The following is an 18005-nucleotide window of genomic DNA, read 5'->3' as shown; positions in this document are numbered from 1 at the left end:
GGATTTGAACCAAGGCCATCTCTGCTTTTAGCCAATCTTCCATGAAGTTTGAATTTCGTTCCAATAGTCATTCCTTTCCCCAAAATTGTCATTTTCACTCTGGCTAACCCCTTTTTCTTTTTCTCCACCAGTGACCAAATTTTGTTGATTACTCTAAGAATAAATTAGTACACAGAGCTGAGCTCTCCTCTGCATCAGCATACTGCAGGTTTGGCCTTTTATAACCTAACTAAACTCCAAGGTAAATTTGCAGCTACCATGTCCTTCCCTCGGCAAGTCTGAAAAAGTAAGATCATCAGCACAGAGAAATGTAGCATAGACATTAGCTGAGAAAGTATTAAAAAAAAACAACAACAACAAAAACATGAGACCATTGAATTTTCTATTAATAATAAGTTGCAGTGCCCCAGTGAGTTTTCTGTGTCACCAAATCCTCCCCGCTGTAGTTAAACAAAGGCAACTTTGTCTTGAGAAGGCTACTGAGAAGATGGGCCTAATCTTGGCAAGGGCTTGGTGTACCAAGATCTATGTTATTAATTTTTTTTTAAAAAATGACAACAAACAAAAAGAAATATTACTTAAGCCATCTTTTCAAAAGTGCTAATACCATCACCAAATGGATCCCCACTTTTAGAAACATGAATATTTCACCTGAGCTTGAAAGACCTAAGTATACATTTTCAGAACAGCAATTGAATTGATCTAAGAGAATGAATCCTTGAAAAACATCTTAATTTTATTAAATACTTCTTTCTTTTGGAATGATGTGAAATGCTTTACAAAAATGATCAAGCCAGGTCTCACTCAGTGCTCTGAAAGCTAAAATGCTTTTTATTACAATTTTTACAGGTTGGCATTTCCTTGGCCAGTTAGAAGCATCCTGTTCCTGTTTCAGCTGCACAATGCCTTACATTCATTGTATACCCAACCATTGCCCATTGGTACCTACAGTTAACTCTTGCTGACCCATGCATGGATTATTCATGGCTTCTGGGAATAGGCTGTCTTTCTCCCTAGCTGGTGGAAACTTTAATATAATCAATATTAACTATTACAAAAAGCAAAGCACAATCATAAGGTTAAAACTGTCAGCAACTCCCCTTTCATTCAGCATAAACCCAACCAGGCACCTATTCTGGTCTTGACACTGGGCTACCATGTTCATAAGAACCACAGACAGTATTCCCAAAGACAACTAACATGATTTGAGGAAACCAGAGATTGTGTTCTTGATTAGGATGAATGGCTGTAATTTAAAAATAAAGTATATATTTTGCACAACCAGGAATCTGCTAAGACCAAAGAACTGATATTTTCCCAAAATCGCAAAGGGCTTTCAGGGTTACACTAGCACTTTGTCTCCTCCTAATGTCGTCTCTCTTAAATGGTCTACAGAAAGGTAGGAATTGTACTTTTGATTTCTGAAATGGCCCCTCTTACAACCTGATAGGGTTTATCAAAAGGGCATCTATAAACTACAGTCAGTCATTTCTATTATAATATCAATTTACTTAGGTTTTATAATTTACAAACACATAAACTGTACACATCTAAATATATTCACAAACCAATTTTTGCATGAACTAAGTTCCTATGATGGCAAAAACTAAATATTCACACACAAAACTTTTCACACACTATAACTTATTTCTATACATAAGTTATAGAAACTGAGCTGCGATTTATTTTTCAGGTGCCCTTAAATCACTAAACAAAGTAGAAAAAAGTCAGAGTGGGAGTGTAGTTGAAAGTACTGTGCCTTTTTTAATCAATTTACTTTTGGTTGTACCAAGAGATAATATCTTGAACTCAATCAAATTAGCCATCTATTGCAGTGTACTAGGAGCATTTAAATTGTAAAAGTGAGGGATGAGCCTCAAATTCCTACAGTTGCCAGTTCACCTGCAATAGTTTAAGGACATTCATAAGCTACATGTGAGCTTTCTGGTAAATTACTAATAGTGTTTGGAACTCACCTGTTTCTTGACATTTATTTCTCCAGACACTCTCCTTCCACTTTCACTGGAAAATTCCTCCCTCACTCCTTTTCCAGGGCAAAATAAGAGGTTCTGAAAAAAGGGAGCACACTAACTTCAAGGGGAGGATATATCTTCCCCTTTGTCTCCTTCTCCCATACAGACGCTGACAGATTAGAAAGGGAAGGAACTATAAGAGAAGTAGAAACAATCAGATGTCAAGCTCAGGTGATCTCAGGAGTGTTTTACTGACAAGATAATTCAGGACCACACACAAGAAGTGACAGGGTGCCAATTTCCCCTAAATCCCTCTAGCATGAGATGTTTTCAACAACTTAAGGTAGCAACTGAACAATTACTTATTATTTCTACGATAGTTCTCTAGAGATTTGGAAGACCTCCTATCTTATAAACCAAGTCATCTGCATTACCATTATTGAAAATCTTTTCCCAGGTGTTCTCTGAAGCAATTACTCTGAACAGGTGGTTGTTTTGACTATCATACACCTCTTAACGATATTAAACCAAAAAATCAATATCATCATGACACAAAGACTGCTCCCAAGAGGAAAAATATCTCTTAATCAGGCCAGCAGTTGAAATGTTCTAATATAATCTTTAACTTGGCATCGTTCTGACAACCACTTTTTAAAGCTGCATTACATCCTAATTGTAACTTTATAAATGTTCGGCGCACAAATTCTAGAGTTATGAAAAATGTATCACTTTTCTAAGTCTTATGAATCCCAAATTTAAGCCCTCTTCAGATTAAGTTTTGTTTCGTTTTGTTGTTGTTGTTGTTGTTGTTGTTGTTGTTGTTTTTGACCCTAGGATTATCTATTCTCTAGGAAAACCCCATTAAAGTTTCCCTTGAACATCAGTCCATTTTTGAGATCTCACTCCTGCCACCAGCACCCCTGCATCCATCCATTCTCCTGCCTAGTCCTGAAAATCAGAAGGGACTCGTAATACAGAGGTAGAAACCTGTCTGAAGTAGTCAAATACTTCCTATAGCAATCAAAGCTCAAGCACTGGGGACATGATTTACCTTTAATCTTCAGATTGAAAGCAGAATTTGGAAAGCAAACTCATTCTGTAAGAAAATAATTTTATCTACTTCAACCTAATCTTTGTTTAAATTACCCAGAACAGGTTTTGGTTCTAGTAGCCAAAGACAACAGTCTAATTTGAATGTTCTTATGATGTGAGGGGAAAAAAAAATGTGAGTAGTCTCACAAACACTAGTTAAAGTATATAGGATACCTGTCCAGAAGCAGTTTCCTTGCTTAGTATCTTTATTTCATCCTCAGTGTTACCAACATATTTCAAAATTTATTACAAAGTTTAGTCTAGAGCAGCACAGCGGGTAATCAAAAATAAGTACATAAAGTATTAAAGTTGTAGATACTGAAGTAAAATAATGATGCCAAAATTTGAATACTATGAGCTTCTGAAAAATCAACAACCACACGAAAGTTTAAAAAATCCTCAAAATTTGATTCAGTTTCAGCATATGTTCAAAGAAACTCTTGAGCAGATGAAGTGTAGCCTAGTCAGGTAAAGAAGCATGGCGGAGTTAGGCTAGCAGCTCTTTTTCTATCAGCTTATTTCTTCATTTAACAAATATTAAAAGTTAATAGTGAACCTGGGCTCTTATGAAAAGTTCTGATTCCTCATTCTGCCAGTATGCAGAAATTAAGTCAAAGAGGTCAACGGGATCTATATGAGAACAGGATGAGGGTGATGTAGACAGTAAAGAATACAAAACCCTAAACTCTCCCTCCTCCTGTTTCCCTTTCAGATTGGGTTGGTTTTGTTTCCCTCCAAGATTTCAGATCATCAATCTGACAAAGATTATTGTTTAAATTAATAGTAACTCAACCTCCCAAAGTATCATTTCATTGCCTTGGTTGGGTACTTTGGTTTGTCTAGAGGTTGTGTTTTATGCCACTAACGACCTTTCATCTTTTAGAACTGGCACCTGTAGTTCTCGAGTGCTCTTGGTCTAGTTGTAACTGTGCTTAAAACTTCCGCAGCAGCCTCTTTATATTTGTGTTGTCAGCCCCTTGCTTTCTCTCTCCTGAAAACTTCATGTGACTGCAGCACTAAAATTTTCAAAGAATATATTTCTCATCTACATTCCTGCTAAAGAAAACTACGTGAGTCATTAAAATGCCACTATGAAAAAAAAACTACTTGATTTTTCCTTCAAAGCAGTATGGCCTATAAGTAAATACCTTGAAGACACTATCTATGGCTTTGATAAGCCAAAAGAAAAAAGCCGCATCCCCAAAAGCTTGGGGACAGTACCCCAGAGTAGATAAACTTTTATCTAATTAAAACAGAAATTGTTTATTTGAAAAAATTCCATTTCCTTTACTGGAACTGATTTCTTAAATATCCAGTGGCTGGTGATTGGTCAGTTGTCATAATTCATCAGTCCTGCACTTTAATGCAGATTGAATTTTCAAGTTGAAACAACCAAGCCTCCACTAAATTACATTTGGAGGTGAATTACTACAGGAAGACATCCCCCACCATCCTTAACACTTTAGTGAGATGACTGTCACGAACATTTCCTCAATCTGAGTCTAAAAAGTCACCTGTGCCCCTGGACAGCCCAATCATGTGTTTTCAAGGGTGAAAAAAAAGAGTCTGTTTCTTGTATGGAAACGGTTTCATCGCCACAGGAAACATCATGGGGCTGACTGTATGATTTTCTGGTTTTCGAGAGCTGACGCTTTGAAAATCTTTTTATACACCATTTCTTTTCCACTAAAATATTTGAGTCTGAAGGAAGGTAGTAGAATGAGATAAGAGCTAAAGAGAGAAAAAAAAAATTGCAAAATAGGGACCCAAAAGTAAAATGAAGGGACAGTAGTTAGTTAGAAGGATTACCAAAAACCACCTTACCTTTGTTATGTACTTGAAGTCGCCCACTTCAGAAATTAACACCATTCATTCACAGCCCGGTAGTAATTTACACGGCTACCGAGTAACCTACAACATCTTCTCCGCCTCCCTCTTTTTAATGTTAAACAAAAATAAGGAGTGTCCAGCTACTCCCCACCGCGCCGCTTAAAGCAACAGGTCGTTTTAGGCTTAACTCCCAGACTCTGGGAATTCCAGTTTGTCAGAATTTCTGAACCTTGGAAACCTGCAGAGAGAAACTCTCAACGAGGGCAACTCCCCGAGCCCCGGCTTCTCACTGTCCCAAGCTGCACATTCCAGAGTGGGAAACAGAAGCGAGAACCAGAAGGCAGCTCTCAGGGGCTAAATTCCTGGCGCGAGCGAGAACTTGAAAGCACAGCGACCCCACCAGCAGAACCGCGCGGGGTTCCGCACCCGGGGGAGACCAGCGGCCAGGAGAGCCTTGCTGCGTCCTGCACTCCGCACCGGGAGCGCTCAGCGACTGGTCTCCCCGCTCTTCCCTGTTCCCTCCTCCTTCCTCCCGACGCCCTCCCCCGCCGAGGCCATTCGCCTCACAGTAGCAAGGTTGTCTCTCGTCTACTCCCTTCTCTTAAACTCACCAAACCAGATTTTTACTCCCAAACACTGGCAACTTCCCGTAAATCTGCGCTGAAATTTTATCCTGCTCGCTGAGCCTCCGCTGGCCAAAGGCCAGTGCAACATTCCTGTTGTTTTAGGAGCCCAGATACCTTTGCTGAACGTTAAAAAAATAAATCTGCCTTGTTGGGACAGATTTGGAAACTTCATCAGACAGACTTCTTTCCCCGCTCAAAAAGTGACGTTCATTTCAGACATCCAGAGGTGACCCCAGAAGCGGCACCTGCTGCACCTGAGGACATCAGTCCCAATCAGACGTGTGGCCCCCTTTGCGCTGTTCAGAGACACCAAGCAGAACCTTGTTTGAGGAACAAGGAAATTGCTGTTGAATCACGAGAGGATCAGCACCACCCCACCCCCGTCCTGCCACCCTAGTAAAGAAGTCATTTAACCAGGTAAGAACAGGACGAGCACTGCTGAGGCCTTGACGGAATGGAGACCTCCCAAGAGTGTCCTTACCTGAAGCAGAAAGAGCACCGCTCCGACGAGCGCAGGAAAGAACGTCACGCCGACGAAGCCCTGACCTTTGCCGGGGCCTTCGCAGCAGGGCCTGGGGCCTGGGCGCTGCTTGTCAGAAGTGGCTCATTTTAATGCGCTCTGCCCTTAAGTTACAGCTAGTTTCTAGAACAGGAACAACAAAACTAGATTTAAAAACAGCAGCCAAACCGTCCCTTAACCTTTCCTGATCTCTGCGGAGTTGGCTCTAATCCCCCACCCCATCCCCATCCCAAAGTATCCCGCAATCTGTGCCCCACCCCTTCGCGTTACCTGTTTACACAAGAGTTAAGGAGCCTCGCGCATTTCAATAGAGCGCTAAGCCTGTTTGTAGGCGTGTAATCGGCCAACAGGAATCGTATTCTGTGACTAAACAAACTAAAAGAGGAAGCAGGCACCACCAGGAACCTAAAACGGAGTTGTGATTTCGGGCTGCAATGTCATTCAAATGAGAAAAAATAAATAAATAAAAAAGTACTGTTTCTTATTGGGCTACTTTAGTGAAGGACTAGTCTAAAAAATGTTTGTTCTGGTTAAATGAGTTAATACAAAGAACTTAGAACAGTGTCTAGTGCATAGAGTCAACTACTACTAACTACTACTATACTATTATTACTGTATTGTGTATTATGTCTTTTTTTTCTGAAGCAAAGAGGTTATGATCAGAGTTAGAAGCGGGCTCTGGACTCACCAGTATTAAGGCCATGAGCAATTTTTTACACCTTTCCCGGCCTCAGTTTCTGGAAGAGTCCAATGATGTGATTTTTGTTAACAGTTTTACAATCTTGATTAAATGCAATGGTAAGAAATTTCCTGTAAAGGAGTGTCCAACTGATTTTCATCTCACTTCAAAGTTGCAAGATTGACAAGACATGTGGAGAAAGATGAAGGTCACTAATAGAAAAGAAACTCTGGACCCAGCAATCAACCCAAGATGTGTGCTTCGTTCTGATTTGGAGGTAGGCACTTGGTTTGCTGTTTGACCCTGAGAGAACTCCTTATCTTATTCAGTTAGAAGCCAATGCTGGATAAATAATGGTCGTTGACATTTGAAAAACTAAGTGAAACAGGAGGAAATAATTTTTAAACTCTTTATGAATATTAACAAGGGATTATTGAAGGCTAAAATGTGATCAGTGCCACCAGGACACCCTTTTTCCTCTACTTAGCTTCACTTTTAAAGAAGAAATAAATCCTTTACATCAGTGAGGTCCTTTGTACTTTAACAGGCACTTTCACCTACCTCATCTTATTTGATCTTACAAATCAATCCTAAGAGCTACTACTTTATACCCATTTTGTGGATTAAGACAGAGTTCAATTAGTTCAAGGTTTCATTTTGTGGCGAGGCTGGGACTAGTTCGCAGTAGTGGTTAAATCTAAAAGCAGCATTTGCCACCTTTAGGAAAAATGAGGCCTTAAAACTAGAAGAGAATTCTGAAACATTTTTTAGATCTCTTTGGTTTTTTATCTTCCCAATGGCAAGATTTAACTCAGATCAATTAAACATTTTCTGAATTTCAAATTCCTTCCTTGTCAATACAAGCCAGAGTGAACTATCGACAATAGGCAGTCAGAATATGCCAAGGTTCTCTCACCATACCTAGGCGTTGACACTACCAGGTGTGAAAGAGGGCTCCACAACTTTAAGACAACTTAAAAACTCCAGTTCCACATTAACCTTCCTTTTCTTTTCCAGAAGAATCTGGATTGTGGCCTTAAAAGCCTCTCACTGTTGGGGACTCTCTGAATTCAAAAATTCAAGGAGGACATTCACAGGTTCACAGATTTTTTTCACCTCAGAACAGGATGCACTGGACCAAAGCCTGGGGAATATTGACTAGGAATAATAAAGTGAGTTTGAAAGTGCGAAGGTCAGTGACTCCAAGTGGAGTCAGGGACGATGGCCCTTGAGGAGGCACAGGTCCCTGGAAACAAGTTCTTGTGGTGGTTCTGAGTTGGTTACTTTCTCTCAAATGTTGTCTGGAACTTCTGCTCCTTCTTTCTCAGTTTTGCTCATTGCCATCTATTAAATGGGTATAGTTTTTGTTCCTAACTGTTTCCCACTGCCCTCCCCAGGAATACAGCAAAAATAAAACAGATTTTTTTAAGTTGAAGGCTATGGTAAAAGTAATGTGAACTTTCATTATTTTTTCTTTGTAGCTAAAATTCTCAGGCAAATCCTATGCTCATGGGACATTTTAGGTGTGCAAACCCCTTTCTTTTGCTTTCTGCTTCCTTCTTTCCCTTCTCCCAAGAGGCATTGTGCTACAGTGAATATAAACACAACAGAAATTGGCTTGCTACCGATTTGAGTTTGAATCTCAAGTTTATCTCTTAGTTATGTGATGCCAGGCAATTGCTTAACTGCTCTGCACTTTAGTTTCTTCATCTATAAAATAATAACACCTACCTCTCTGGATTTCTGTAAAATTTAAATGAAAGATGAAATCCTAGCATCATTTCCGACACATAGAAGGTACTTAAATAATGGTATTGCTTTTTGTACCTGGAAAAAACCTACTTACAGTTCACAAAGAATTCTTTCCCATATTTAAATCTTAGATCAAATAACGCTATTCCAAGATACCCTTATCAACAGAAGTATTACTCAGACCCTTATAAAGAACCGAAGTATAATAATGACTCATCTACACAGCATTTTCAATGAGATTTATCATCTTTGATCATTACAACTGTGTGAGGTAAGTATGAGTAAAGCACAAATCACTTGTATCGCCCCACTGCTCAGATTAGGAAACTGAGGGTTTTAAGATTTCTTTCAATTTGCTAGTAAGTAGCAGAACCAGGTTTTTTATTTATTGCTTTTCACTATTCCCTACTACTATAATTGTGATTACTTTATTTCTATACCTATTTAGGGAGGGAGCAGAATCAAGGAGTTACAAAAGATTATTTTAGCTCATAGTTGTGGGGAGAGAGCCAGGAGGTTCTGGCCAGAGTTTCTGGACACTTCTCACTTTCAAGGCATAGAAACCCACAAAGAATACCATCAAAGATCTATCTGTGCCCTCTGAAAGTCAGATGTGCTGACCCTATGGAGTATGCTTTCAATTCTATGACAAACAAGAGGGCAGCAAAGTAAAGAACTTGGGCTTAATGTCAGCAACACATTGTAAGTTTTCAATACATGTCTATTTTTCTTAAAGACCAAGGAACATATACCAAAATGATACATGTAAGGCCTAAATGAGGCATATAATAAATAAATGCAAAGAACTTAGAACAATGCCTGGCACATAATAATTGCTGTTTAACTGTTTGCTATTATTACTGTTATTATTCCTCTGTATACCAGTCATTTGTGACTGGTGAGGTCATGGTAAGCAATTGACTTTTTAGGGGAAGGAAGCTTCTATTATTCATTTCTTATGAGAATTGACATTTTAGGTAGTGTAATAAAAGATGATATCTTCTCTAGGGTTTTATTTTCTACCTATTTCCCTCATTTCCCCTAATTTTGCCTGAAACAGAAAAATTGTTACTGCATGGGATAAAACCACTGACCTGAACCCAAACTTTCTGTTGAAGTTGCTGATATTTTTCCCAACAGAAATTATTGAGAAAATAAATCCTATTTTAATAGATGGTGTAATTTGACCCAGAGAGACCTCTTAACCCTACAGTTTCCACAGCCTCTCCTTTTTTCATAAGGTGGCCACTAGCTACCCATAGACACCTTTTAAAAAATCTTTATTTTTTTATCTTTATATTAAATCCCCACTGGATCTAATGTGTGCAAATTTAAGACAAGTTATCCCTGGGCACTCTTTAATACAAGGGATTTACCCAGCAACTAACCCTAGAACACAGTCATCAGCCAGTAGGTCAAAGGATGAGGGAGGGCCATTCAGAACTCAGTTAGAAGGGCATCTGGGTTTGTGGTTTCCATGCCACACCATAGGAGGGCCTCTAACTGAATTTTAAAAATGTACTGAGTTCACAGAAAAGGGAATTAAGTATAGCAGGGGTTCACTCCAAGCATTAATCTCAGAAGCCAAATCCTTCATTTTGAGAAAGGCCTTCAATATAAGGAGTCCCTTGACCTTCGTTCTTCCTGCACAAATAGCTCTGCCAAAGCTGGCCTGCTTAGGCTGAAGGCTTTCTTCCCTCCACCCACCCACTGGGATGGAAGGAACACTAATGTAAAGTATAGGGCCTTAAAGGTCCACTGGAGACCAAAAAATGGTTTTGTTATGGCAACAAATGCTGCTAATTCCTTCATATCCCTTTAAGACTTAGTCCCCACCAGAGAAGATCTTCAGATTTCTTTTTATTTTATAACAAAAAACCAGCCTCATATAAAGAAGCTCAATCATTCAGCAATAACTTATCAGAAAAGATTACCAGCATAAAATTACAACATTTATTAAGTGCTTATCGGAGTATTTAACACAAAAACAGTGTTAAGCACTTTACATGATTTTAATTTTCACAACCATCTCATGAGACAGAGACTATTGTTATGCTCATTTTGTAGATGAAGAGACCAATGTGTGGTACAGATAACAATACTGCTGAAGTCTCACAACTAGAAAGAGGCAGAGCTAGAGTTTAACCCAGACTGTCCAGCGTCAGAGCCTGTGATTCTAACCACTGCACTCTATGACCTCACAAAAGAGTCTATACATATGTACGATTATATTACATATGGGTGTTTGTATTCTAGTACCAGAAGTGCCAGAGTAAAGACAGGGCTTAGCACATAGTAGACACCCAATAAGTTTTGTTGGATGAATGAGTGAATGTGGATATAACATTTAAATGTTATCATCTCAATATTTAGAAGTATGTGTCAAAGCAAGCAGAGTTTAGTCCATTTGGGATCTAAGGTTTAGGATCACAATGAGAATGAATACATGCATGTTTTCAAAAATATAGTTAAGATTTTAATTTGACATATACTATTAGAAATGAATATTTTATACAACAGTAATCAGCCAATGGCCTTGCCGTGTGTAATACCAGGAAGTTAGCGGCAGTCTAATGTAGGCTTAAAGGGTCAATCTAAGGGAGAGGTTTGAAGGTTGTCTAGGAGTTTGCCAGATAAAGAAGATGAGAACTGTATTTCAGGAAAGTGAAAATTACTAAGAAAGAAAAGAAATGGATTCAGGAGTGTGAAGGCAAGGAGTTCTCTATGGCTAGAGGGTTAGATGGTGGTGGCATAGATGAAATTAAGAGATAGACAGGGCCGATTTGTGAGAGTTCATTATCTGTTATGCCAGAGGATTCAGAAGGATTTTAAATAGGAAGTGCTGAGATCAGGTTGGCATATCTATTAGACTCTAAGGTAGTGGTAAAGTGGATGATGAGGAGAGGACTCAAGAAGTATAGGGGGTAAGAGTTATAGAGTTTAGTGACTCATTAAATAATGGGGATGAGAGAGGAGACAGATTTGGAGTAGAGGTGATCATTCATTCCATAAATATTTATTGGACATCTACTATTGTGCCAAGCACTGTTCTAGACTTTGGAAAAACTACAACAAACGAAACAAGCGCAAATCCTGTCTTCATGGATCTCACATTCTAGTTGGGGATACAGACAAAACAAAACAGAATATAACAAATAAGTAAAATATACAGCAGTTTTGATGATGGTAACTACTAAAAAGAAAAGGAATAGAAAACTAAAGCAGAGAAGAAAAATAAAGCTGAGGCAAGTACAATATTTTGAGGGTGGCCAAGAAAGATCTCTCTGGGAAGGTGACATTGAGAGGGGCTGAAGATGGTGAGAAACAGAGCAATGCAGACATCCAGAGGAAGTGACCCCAGGCAGAGCAAGGGGTTTCTTGGCATATTCAAGAACAGCTAAGAAGGTCAGTAGCTGGAGTGGAGGGATGGAAGGAGAAAGTGATAGGAAATGAGTTAGTAAAATATAGTGAAGCAAGATTGGGTACAACCTTATCAGCCATTGTAAGGACCTCGGCTTTTGCACTGATGGCATGTCAAGCCACTGAATAGAGGAGTGATCAGATCAGACTCCAGTTTTAAGGAGGTTGCTCTGAATGCTATGTTAACACACACTGCAGGGGATCAGAGCAGCAGCAGAGAGACCAGTGAGGAGGTCGTTGCAACAGTGTGAGTCAAGTTTTGAATTTCTTGAGTCTGGGTGCCCATGGGACGCCCACACAGAGAGGCCTAGTGAGCAGTTAGTGTGTTGGGTGCACCAGGCAGGCATGAGAATGTTCCATGCATAGAAACAGTTTTGGTGTCTTGACAACAAGTTGGTGGTTCTTGAAGCCATGAGATCATCCAGAGTGTTGGGGAAACAAGAAGATAAGAGGACTGGAAACAGGTACTCTGTCCTGGCAAACAGAGAAGCACCCATGATAAAGGATCAGAAGAAAATGTTAGTATAGGTAAGAATGAGATTCTAGAAGGAAGACGTGTTCACAAGGTCAAGTGAGGCACAGTGTTTTAAGTAGGACAAAGACTGAAAACTCATTTTCTTTAGTAATTATGAGATAACTGGTAACCTTGACATGGATGATTTCAGTGGATTGGTAAAGCTGAGCAGTAAACGGGTAGTGAAGAAGTGAAAATAGTAGGTGTAGACAACCCTCTCAAATAAATGGGCTTGAAATAAAGAATAGTGATAAGATAATAGCCAAAGGATCAAGAAGGAGCTTGCTTTTTGAGATGAGAAAGAACTTAGGATGGCTAGAAGTTGATGAGAAAAGCTAATCAGGTGAGATTGGATGTCTTAGACACACAAGACAATTCATTCATTAATTTATTCACTTGTTCAGCAAATATTTATAGAGTGTCTGCCAAGAGTCACACACTGAAGATAAACAGATGAATAGAAACATGGTCCATTTCTTGATGTTGGAAAGATAGACACATATATAACTATATAAAATCAAAGTGAGGAGGGCAATAGAGATGAATGCAAAATGCCAGGGAGAGCTCATAAATTCTGCCTCTGCGGAAGAGGGGAAAGTGAGGGAAACATCCCAAAGGTTCAAACATTTGAACAGAGAATTAAAAATGAGAAAATGAAGGGTAGCAGAGCATTCTAGTCAGAGGAACTTCATGAACAACAGCTAAAGGATACAGGGGAGGGAGTGGTGAAAACATTTAGCATCTGGTGTGACTGAAGCCTAGAGGGGTGATAAAGTGTCAGGATTTGCAGCTGGTAAAGTGGGTTTGGGCCAGATGGCTAAGAGACTTGAAAGGAGAATGGTTCTTATGAGTGATCAGATTTGGAGCAGAAAGTAACAGGGTCATTGGTGTATTTTAGGAAGAAAACTCAAGCTCAACAGAGGACGTATTGAAGAGAGGAGAACTTGCGAGCAGAGAAACTGATTATTAGGAAATTGCAATGATTCAGGCAAGAGATAAAAGGTACATAGGGCAGTGGCTTTTTCAAGAGATGTCGAAATGTGGTAGCTACTGTGGATGATCTCATTCCACTCTCCTTCCCATGTACTTTCCTGTATGGAAAGACTGGAAAGCTAAAAACTACATTTCCTAGACTACTACTTTGCAGTTAAAGTTCCAAATGTAATATGAGTTCTGACAAACAGATCCATTTGTGCAAGATTTGGAAGGTAAAAATGAGGAAGAGGCCAAGTTTATGGCATTCTCTGCTGTTTCTTCCAGCAAGCAGTCACAAACACATAGAGTATTTCTGTGGCACCACCCCAGGGTGCTGTTCTAGCTACGTGGGTAAAGCACAAAGCATAGGGCATCAATATTTTTGCTGATGTAGATCTCGCAGTCACAGCATGGCTCTTTTGGAAATGTGGCTGTGTGGCTTTCTGATCCCAGATTGCAAAGAAAGTGTGTGTCCCTGAACTCAATTCCAGGGATGCTTTTCTGCTTCTCTACCTTCCTGCTGTGGCTGGCAGGCCAATTCTGCAGTGTTACTTACTATAAAAGTCATACCTTGAGGTCCAGCCAAGTGTCTGCTCTTCCAACAATTAATTAATAAGCACCTAATTGTATATACTAAATCTCTTTCTGTTTAAAACAGCTAGAGTGATGTCTATTTACTGCAGTCGAACCCTGTTTGATGTGTCGAATAAATGGAACTGAGAGAATTTGATGCCAATTGAATGTGGTAAGAAAGGGTGGCAGTGAGAAAAAGAGAGGAGGCAATGAATCCCAAGGTTTCCAGCTTCATGTGGCTATCAATCAAAATAGAGATTTGTAGAGAGGGTTAGAGATTTGCAGGTAGGAGAGTGGGGCATCTCGTGAGTTGGTTGGAACAGGTTATCCACAGCTCCAGGCAGTTGAAATCAGGTCTTTACCGATTAATAGGGGAGCAAATGGAGATTTGGTTCAAGAACGTAACTGGCATTTTTACTGCAATGCCAATTACTGACCCACACCTTCAAGTCTGATTTTTGCATGAAGAGTCATATGAAATAGCAATGGTAGAATTAGTGAAATTCTTACATGCTTACCCATTTGTCCCTAGGAACATTTTTCCCTCACGTCTTACTATTCAGAAAGCTAGGTTATCTCCTTCCCTAACTTGGGTAAAACTAATAAGTTTTTTTCTTTTGAGATTAGTAAGTACCAGTATAGTCTACCAGCATCTTTCTTTCGAGGCCTAATTGACACAGTATTGTTCAAATAAAATCACATTCAAACCACAACTGATTACTCTGGCAGTGAAAACCAGTCCATGCTCCAGGGACACATATGACTCCTCCACTCAAAAATACTGTGTTTCATTGTGGTTGCCACAAATATGAATAAATAGTATGGTTTTATTTTTCTTTATTCTTTATTCTTTTTTTCTTTTTTTTTAAGCAGCTGATTTAATCTATCGGCAGCACAGTGACCATGTCTCCACAGTCGCAGGTAGTAGGAAGGTATAGGTAAATGGACCTCAGTTCAGCTCCTTTGAACTCTTTGGACAAATAACAGCCTGATGCTGCAAACTTGAGATAGGAACATATGTTTTCTGTTTTTACAACAAAATTCAGAGATTTACACAATTGTCATAAGTGTGTGCCCAAGTGAATACATTTCTTAACGGACGTGAAGATTGGAAGCAGGAGGTAAAAGTATAAGCTTTTGTAATCTATTATAAATACTAGCAGCCATTTTTTAAAAACTGAAGAACTCTTGGTAAGACTTCAAAATACATTTGAATATGCCTTTATTGTAGCATTAGTGACAGTTAGTTATAACTAATTAAATGTAAATACTTTTTCTCAACTGGATTATGAGTCCCCTCTTGGTACAGAAATTGTCTAATTGAGCTCTGTTTTCCCAGTTCCAAGTAGAGGTCCACGTGGTGGACACTCAAGGAATGCATGATAAATAATTGAAGAAAGTTTCTAACTGGGGTCAGGGACACTGTTTTAGTACTGGCTCTACTTCATTTCCTCAGCTTTAAAATGAGTTTCTAGGTCATAAGTTCTATTACTTCTTTGACGGGCTTCTTACCCATAACATTTTTTGATCCCTAATGGAAAAAGATAAAGAACTTCCTTTCCTAAAATGTTTGAAGTATACCTATTTAATGAATTCAGCTTGGTTGTGCCTACAGCAGGGAGATGGGTTGAATGACCTCTAGAGGTTCTTTATGGACTCTGTGGTGGTGGGATCCTATAAACTCTCCTCTACCTTGAGATCTGGGTCAGAATCATGGGGTATGGAGCCCCATTCCAGAAATCATTTTGGCTATTGAAGTGTTTCTATTTTCCTCTTGTTTACCATCAGGATATTTCCCCTTTCCATGGGGATTTTCTGAAAAGGTCACATAACCACTTCAGAAAACTATCCTCTTGTTGAATGACAATAATAACTTCTTTTTCTGTTTGGCAACCAGAAGCAACTGCTGTCTGTTCTATGCAGAAAGAGAGGGCTAGTCCACTTAGTTGGCCAAGGCAAGAGGGAAAGTCCAACCTCCGGTGATGACATTGAGACTGGCAAAATATCTTCCATAGAAGTGACAATTAGGCAAAGTTCCACCAGGGCCTTAGTGGGTAAGGATGCATCTTCTGTGACCGGCCCTGGCCTTATAGGGAAGGAGTTCCAAAATACTTTGGAGCATCCTATCAATACTACCTTTCCAGTCCACTTCCAAAACGCATACACAAGATAATCCAGTGCCTTTTGGAATCAAGGATGATCCTGCTATAAGAACTGCCAATAGATCTCAGTAGAGCTACGATTATAAACCAACCTAGTCATTCATTAATTAAAGACTTTCTGAGCTCCTGCCATGTGCTAGACCCTGAGTTTAGGTGTTGTGCTCAGGATTCTGCATGAAATTATAATCCATAAACTGGAGGTCTGGTTGGGTAAGCACAGACATGCAGAAATAATTATTATAACAACATAAAGGCTCTGCTCTGCCTGGGAGTACAGAAGAAGGTACAATTGATTCCTGTCCTTGGAAATGCTGCCTATTTGTCTAACCTGTGTGCTGGCAGGGCCAGTATCCATGTGTTACTCTGTCTTCCCATATTATAACATGTGCTGCTACAGGGCACTCGACTCATCTGATCAGAGCACTTTGCAGTCCCTCAGTGACTCTCATCCCCTATTAAATGAAGACCCAATCCCTTAGCAAGGCATACAATTTGAATCCCACTTCCCTTTTCAGTTTTCTCTCTTGCCGCCTCTCTGAACAGTCCATAATTTATAGTGCTCTTTTCATATCTCAGTGCCTTTGGCCCCCTGTAGCAGATGCTAGGGGACCCTTGCTCACATTAGGCCACATTGACCTGTCCAACCTAAAAGTTGCTATTTGTCCAACCTGAGCAAATAGTATGCTTTTACTTTTCTTTATTCTTTGTTTTTTTTTAAGCAGCTGATTTAATCTGTCGGCAACATAGTGACCATGTCTCCACTGACACTGCAAACTTGGGAACATATGTTTTCTGTTTTTACAATAAAATTCAGGGATTTACACAATTGTTAAGTGTGTGCAAATACCTGCATCTCTCTGTGGCTTTGCTTTAGCTGTGGGAGGACCGCAGGCAGGGCAAGCTTGAAGTGTCCTTGTAAGCAACTTCCTCCACCCATCTTCTTTGTCCTTCTGTTGGGATAACTCTGAAACATGCTTTATGCTATATGGACTCCCAGAGCTGCACAAAGGTATTGAACTCCAATTGCCCACAACGGCAACTGTCTGATAGCACAATCCTGCCATTCTTTGTTGCATCCGCCACTCCCCTACTGCTGTTTCCTGGGATCATCTCCCAAATTAACTATTGCATTCAGATCCTTGTCTCTGGATCAGCCTTTTATATCTCCCCAACCTCAGCCCTTATGCCACTTGTCTTTTCCAATTGGTTAAGCTGTTTATTCTTGAAGACTCTGCTGACAGTCACCTCCTCTGTGATGCCATTTTCCATTCCTTACACTTCACCATTTACAGAGTGAGGGCCTCCTTCCTCTGAGATCCTTGACTCATTACATAGACTTCTCTTAGGTGCATCGCACAGCATTGTAATTCTATGTAGGTATCTTTGACTTTACCCATTAGTAACTATAACTTACTCATCTTTGTCAACCCAGACCTTAGTAGAGTGTCTTATACAGAGTAGATGGCTAATAAATATTTGACGAATGAATGTATGACCCTTCTGCTGTGGTTTCCTGGCTAGAATCCTTATGTACATGGCAAGGAGTTGGAAGCCATGTTCCTGATCCAGTACTTCCTGGCCAAGGGAAATTCTTGTTGTGCCTTGAGAAGAGGTTAGGAAACTCTCCTTACCCCTCCCACAGGACTGACTGATTGTGATCTTACTGCAGAGAAGGGGTTCCCTTTCAGTGCTGGGCAGACCTCCAAGAAGACCTACCCAGGCCATTAGGAATCAATGGAATTCACTGGTGTGAAAAACCAATGAGGACTGGTGCAGTGGTTACAGGAAAATTGTTGCAGATAAGCCTGGGGCAACTCAAAGATTCCATCAATTCTTAAGAAAGCTGCTATCTTTGTAGTTTTTATCACAGGGTGAAACCCAGTGCTACA

The 18005-nt window shown here is 39.8% G+C and overlaps 1 protein-coding gene across 5 annotated transcripts in view; it reads right to left on the bottom strand.

Moving 5' to 3' along the window:
* Positions 1-6408, bottom strand: part of RBM47 (RNA binding motif protein 47) — a 140722-nt gene extending 134314 nt beyond the window's left edge. For 2 of the 5 annotated variants that reach the window (XM_016119965.2, XM_016119968.2), the window contains exons 1-3: positions 6312-6408; positions 6003-6164; positions 1977-5841 (exon numbers count right to left, since the gene is read on the bottom strand). The gene's annotated coding sequence lies outside the window, so the exon portion shown is untranslated. The remainder of the gene's footprint in view (positions 1-1976; positions 5842-6002; positions 6165-6311) is intronic. The other 3 variants (XM_016119960.2, XM_016119963.2, XM_016119959.2) reach the window with 2 other exon arrangements.
* Positions 6409-18005: the final 11597 nt, after the last annotated feature.

The sequence above is a fragment of the Rousettus aegyptiacus genome, unplaced genomic scaffold (genome assembly GCF_014176215.1).
Source record: "Rousettus aegyptiacus isolate mRouAeg1 unplaced genomic scaffold, mRouAeg1.p scaffold_m13_p_10, whole genome shotgun sequence".
In the NCBI taxonomy this organism is placed as follows: domain Eukaryota; kingdom Metazoa; phylum Chordata; class Mammalia; order Chiroptera; family Pteropodidae; genus Rousettus; species Rousettus aegyptiacus.
The sequence above is the reverse complement of the archived record's forward strand: the minus strand, read 5'-3'. Positions and strand labels throughout refer to the sequence as shown.